This window comes from Myotis lucifugus, unplaced genomic scaffold (assembly GCF_000147115.1).
Source record: "Myotis lucifugus unplaced genomic scaffold, Myoluc2.0 scaffold_183, whole genome shotgun sequence".
NCBI classification, from domain to species: domain Eukaryota; kingdom Metazoa; phylum Chordata; class Mammalia; order Chiroptera; family Vespertilionidae; genus Myotis; species Myotis lucifugus.
This window is the reverse complement of record NW_005871231.1, coordinates 2,451,456-2,457,437: the sequence shown is the minus strand read 5'-3', so window position 1 is coordinate 2,457,437 and position 5,982 is coordinate 2,451,456.

Here is a 5,982-nt window from a genome sequence, read left to right as displayed (position 1 = left end):
CAAGACCTGTTATCACAAGCCACATAGTAGGTGTTGAAATGTTATAAATGATGGGTGACATAACACAGAGTTCCATGTTGTCATGAATCTGTCATTTTTAACATGTGACTTATATAGTTATCTGGTCAGTGTCATTGAACCAATGGACTAGGGAAGGAAACTGGGAAGACTTGTGAAGAAAGTTTTTAGAAATTTGGTCAGGGAATGGTTGGGGCTACCATAGATGGGTCTTCCTCATAGCCAGGGAAAGGTTTCCTATTCAAGGTGAGTTATGAGTCACTAAGAGGGAAATTTCCTCTTGTGTGCCTGGAAATTACCATTGAAAGCTCACAATTTTTGACTAAGCATTTTGCCTTTTTTTTTTGTCATAAACATGATGTAGTGGAAAGAAGATGGGTTTTGGAGAGAAGTAATAGAATGTACCACCTAACAGTGATTGGTCCTGGGCTAATAACTTATACTCTCTGACCTTGGGTCTTTATTTATTACATGAGAATGATGATGGTAACACTGGGTGCACTGAGGGTAATCTACCACTATTGGAAGTTGTTGATATTAAATATGAAGTGTTCCATAATAAGAATGACAGTAAGATGATGATGGCAGCTAACAAACAGGCCTGCTCTGTGCCAGGGTTACCGTAAGTGCTTTACGATAATACTTCAATTCATCTCCATAACAACCCTATCAGTAGAACTATTATTATCTATTCCCTTTTGACGAATAAGAAAATGAAGCAGCAGAGGACTCAGGTTCTAGCAACACTAGAACCAGTTATGGACGCAACCTTGAGAATGAACAAAGCTAGGGGATAGGGGATTTGGTAGATAGAAACACACTGCCCACTGGGAAGGGTCCTGGAAACAAAGAAAATGACCTGGGGTATTGAAATGTGAGGAAACGGGTAGCAGAGGAATGGGAGACAAATAAAACGCTGCAATATTTTGTCAAGGATTGCACAGATACCAAATGGTTCATGCATACACTCGGACATTCAATGTTCTTTCATTCAACACAACTCTTTGTCAGGCTGTGGGACAGGCTCTACCATACCCCCTCCCTGGCTTCCAGAACCTTCTGGTAGTTTCCAGAAAAGGCAGAGTGATGGACAGGCAGAAATTTGAAAGCACATTCCATTAGTTTCCATCATCTCACAAAGTGCATAGGTGGATATTTTTGTTTGTTTGTTTGTTTTTTCCTTCCCTATCCCACATTCACTTTTTTTCTTTTGATTTTCTTTTTGGGAATTGCCTCTCATTCATGTTGTGTAATACTCATAGGGTTGGTCTGTGATCTGAACTAGAGTGGTCAGGCATTCTCTATCTAGAATTTGCTTCTGAACCAACTGACATCACATTGAGAAATGGTTGTAGCAGCTTCATCCAGACACCAGCACCCTGAAGAGAGACTTTCCTTTGGTTCCTGGCGCCTAAGGCCTGGGAGCTGTTGGTTTCCCCCTCCCCCAGAGTCATGTATTAATATATATTTTGCTTCTATTGGCCAATTGTTTTCTGTCGCTTGCAATTAAAGACATTTAACTAATACATATCCTTTTCTGGTATCTTCCTGCCTTGGGTTTTCAACCTGTAAAGTGGGAATAGTAAAATTTGCCACTTACCCTCAGGAGGTTGTATAGATTAAAGGTGTATGTCAATAAAACGCTTTCAGATGCTTGGATGAAAGTTGCTATAGAACTACAAAGTCTCCTCAATTTTAGCTGTACTTTCAAAGAAGGACTTTCTTTATGTACCATAAAACAGCCTTTATCCTGAGAGGACGTGCTCCTCATTTTACTGTCTCTGTAAACAGCTCAGGGATTGCTCCATACTCGCTGTTTCCAGAGCTACCATTTGAGATGAAAGCTCAGCTTTCTTTAGCGAGAGGAGTTGCCCTGAGATACAGGCAGGAAATGTGTTTGTTATTGCTAGATGCATTACTTGGAGATAGGAAGGTTGGCTGGAATTCTCAGGTCATTTCTTTGCTAGTTTCTTAGGGTTAATACATTCTTAACCTCAAATCAAATCAAAATGTAAAAATGCCACCAATTTTGGAGCAGAAAGAGCTGTATCCTATCAGAGCATTTGACAATTATGCATGTATGTACCACAATAAAAAAAAACAGTTAACACCTTCCAGGTTCTAAGATATTTTATAATTTTTGAAATACTTATACTTTTCCTTGGACTAGTTTAGAGTCTAGAGTATCTGGCAGATGCCAAGTGTACATAAGACTGCTGAGTTATTAATTTAAGTGAACCATTTTTATAATATGCAAGCGTATTGCATACTCATCAGAGAAAATTTGGGAAATGTGGAACGGTAGAATGATAAAGAAAAATACATCAATATTTCAGTCTGCCCACTGCCTTCAAACAATCATTTATTCATTCTAATGTATACAATTTCCCCTTTTGTTCTAATTATTTTATAATGATTTCATATTAGTGGATACAATTTTATATCCTGTAGTTTTCCTTGTCTTTTTACATTACATTATAACTCTATAACTTATCGAGGGTTGGGGAACGTCTGGCCCGTTGGCTGTATAAGGCCTGTGAAATAATTTGATCTGGCCCTGCCAAGGCCTTAGGGGTGAGTTCTACTGCCGAGTGATCTTGGCTGGGCGACCTCACTTGTTTGTGGGTTCACAGCTCTCCTACACTTTGTCCTTCACCCTCCAGGAGGCCAGCCTGGGCTTGTATGTATGGTGGTGGCAGGATCCCAGGAGAGAGAGCAGAGGCATGAGAGTCTTAGGTGCGGAATTGGCACTTCCTCATTGCCCCCGCAGGTATTGCCAAGGCCAGCCTGGATCTGAGGGCCAGGGCAATAGCCTCCCTTGCTGGCTTCATGGAAGGGGTTCCCTGGTCACATGCAGCAGTCAGAGATAGAGGGAGAGCTGGAGAGTTGTACCTGGAGTTTGCAATCAGTCTCCGTAGTAACATGAATGCGCTTCTGTATTATCTCACAGACATTTTCGGTAGAGATTTAGACTTTAGAGGATTACATGGAGTGACTCACCATAGAGAGCAATGTTAGAGTGGGGCACTCTTGAGGAAATGCTGCCTTAATAAAGTGCAGTAGTTTTCCCTCAAGGTGGGAATTTCAAACACTGTGGAAAGGAGGGACTGGTGTTAGACATAGCTGGGGCTTTGGGTCATTCCTAAAATCATACTAAATTTCACGAAAGAAAAAATGAATGTGTCAGTGAAAATATTCAACTTCTCTTTCTTCCTGATTATTCTCTTTGCAGTGGTAATCCCAAGAAATGGCAGTAAGGAGGTGGTTTGTCTGGGAAAATAGTACAATAGGTTTAGATACATCCACCTTGAATGCATATAATCTTAGGAGACCACTTTCTGTATAAAATGAAAGGGTTGGATGGACTGGAGTTATCAGACTTTGTTGTAGGGGATGCGTTCTCCTTGAATGTAGCTTGCTGGCATTTTCCTCCTCTTCACATTTCCACAATAACATACCTGACGAGAGGCCCGGAGCCTAAGGGGTGAGCCCTTTTCTAGGACCTGGTGATCCAGGTGTGGTCTGCTGACCAGTGGCATCTGCACCACTGGGAGTTTGGTAGCAATGTAAGGGCTGAGGCCCCCCCCCCAAACCTCCTGAATCAGTGTCTGAATTTTAAAGAGATGTCCTAATAGTTCATGTGCACAGTAAAGATGTAGAAACACCAATCCAGGGGACCCCCACCTAATCTAAAGGACCTGCCTCCTCCTCCTGACCATTACTCCCTAATTCCACTGCCACCACCAGGTGCTGCAGAGAGAGTTACTGGGCTTATATTGTCCCCCCCCGCCCTTTTAAACTCTGGCCCATGTATGGGCACAAACCCATTCTCCTGATTTCATTAAGCACAGTGGAACTTAGCAGCTTTAAAGCAAACAAAACATAAATACAGAGGCAAAGCAAAGACACACAAACAAAGAAAAACTCACAAACAAAAAGGATTAAACTGTATCCAGAAGGCATGGTACAGATCCTGCTCCTGCCACACCCTGTCCATCTCTTGGGTTCCAGACTCACAAGCCTTGATGTGTTTCTGATTCTGCCCCCAGGAGACTTGTCCTTCAGTCCCACAGGGCAGGTGAAAATCCAGGGGTCCTTGTGTCCTGGTGACTGCTTTGGTCCTGGCTTTCTCATCCTGCTGCTTCCTGGGGGGAACCTTTTTCCTGTCACTCTCACACTCCTCACCTGCTTGCCCGGGATAAAAAGATAGACCTGAAACATTTTGACTATTCTGTGACTAAGAACCAGAGAGCTGGATCTCCCAGGATGAGAGACTATCCCAGACTCTGTCCACTTTATAATTTATTGTCTCTTTTCTAAAGTATTCATATCAGGTATTCCATCCTCCGCTTCTCTTTAAAGAGACTCAGCCTCAACCCAGGGCAGTGACTTCATTGTGGCAGGCCACCTCAGTCTAATCATAGCATGACACAAGGCAGCATATTCCAGAATCATATGCATTTGCAACATGGGGTCATTTCTTAATAGCTTCTGGGCTAAGGGTCATTAGCAGAGGGTAAAGACTACTCAGGGATGGAAGCCAAGCAGAGTTATAAAGCATCGACTAATAATGGCTTTCTGTGGAGTTCTCTCACTAAGACACTATCCAGAAGTAGTTAAAGGCATGCGTCAGGGGACTTCCTTATTCTGCTACTTACTAGCTGTATGACCTTGGACAAGTTCCTGAACCTTTCTGTGTCATGATTCACTCAACTGTAAAAGGAAGACAAGGGTAATTTCTGTTTCTTAGAGCCAGGATTGGCTGCAAATGTTCAGCGTCTAGTTTTAGTTGAAAATTGGAAACCTTATTAAAAAGTTATTGAGAATGTGAAGATGGCCCTTCAAAGGTCAGGGCCCTGGGAAATATGAAACCGTCCCTCCTACAGCTTTTGAGATAATTGCTGCATCTAGGGCATGGTAAGAATTCAATAAATTCCAGTTATTAATAAAGCTCTGAGTAATTTATATTATTTACCCTAGCTTACAAATGAAAGAACTCAGGATCTGAGAAGTAAAACCACTTACTCAACAGGTCAGACAGCTGAGTGGCTGAGCGGTGATGCTCCTTGGGCCTGCTTTCAAAGCGAATGAGCAGAAATCCCCTATAGACAGAGCTCAGGCGAGGGGGAACTCACCAGCCCCTGACCCACTGCAGGTGCTGAGAGCCAGAGCCCCAGAATCCACCCATTGTCTCATTGAAGAGAGGACAGCAAAGAGAGAGCTGCAGGTCTTATTTCTGTGGCACTGGGGACATTTATAAAGTCAACAGCAGGACTGAGATCCTTTGACTCAGGTTGGGCTGTTTGGGAGATCCCAGCAGAACATGGAACTTATTCTGATCAGAAACTTAAGACTGATCACCACTTGTCAGGCCTGGGGTTGGGTAGGTTCTTGAATGACTTCATCCTAAGTGAAGAACCAGGTTTCTTCCTCAACCCCACCCACCTGGCAGGGATCTTTCTTTTCTTTGGTCTGCAATGTTTTCTGGCCTCCAAAGAGTGAAGCACGATCTGTAAGACACCTCTCAGCTCAGGGTCACAGAACCAATAGCCCTGAGCAGGCATGGCCACTCTCCCTTATAGATGAGGAAACAAAGGTCAGAGAGTATAGTCCCATGCCTTGAGTCACACAAGCTAGAAAGGGGTGGAGTGAGACTTGAATCCAGGTCTCTCTGGTCAGACCATACCATACCATACCATGCCATACCATACCATACCATTCACACCATACCATCCCTAAACTTTTAACCATACTGGATAGTGAACTTTCACACTGGATAGTGAACCACACTGGGATGCTTAATTTTATGTGTCAACTCGACTCAGCCATGGAATAACCAGATGTTTGACCAAACATTATTTTCAGTGTTTATATGAAGGTGTTTTGGGGTGAGATTAATGTTTAATTTAGTGGCCTAAGTAAAACAGGGACTGGTTAAAAGAAGGTGACAAGATTAGCCAAAAG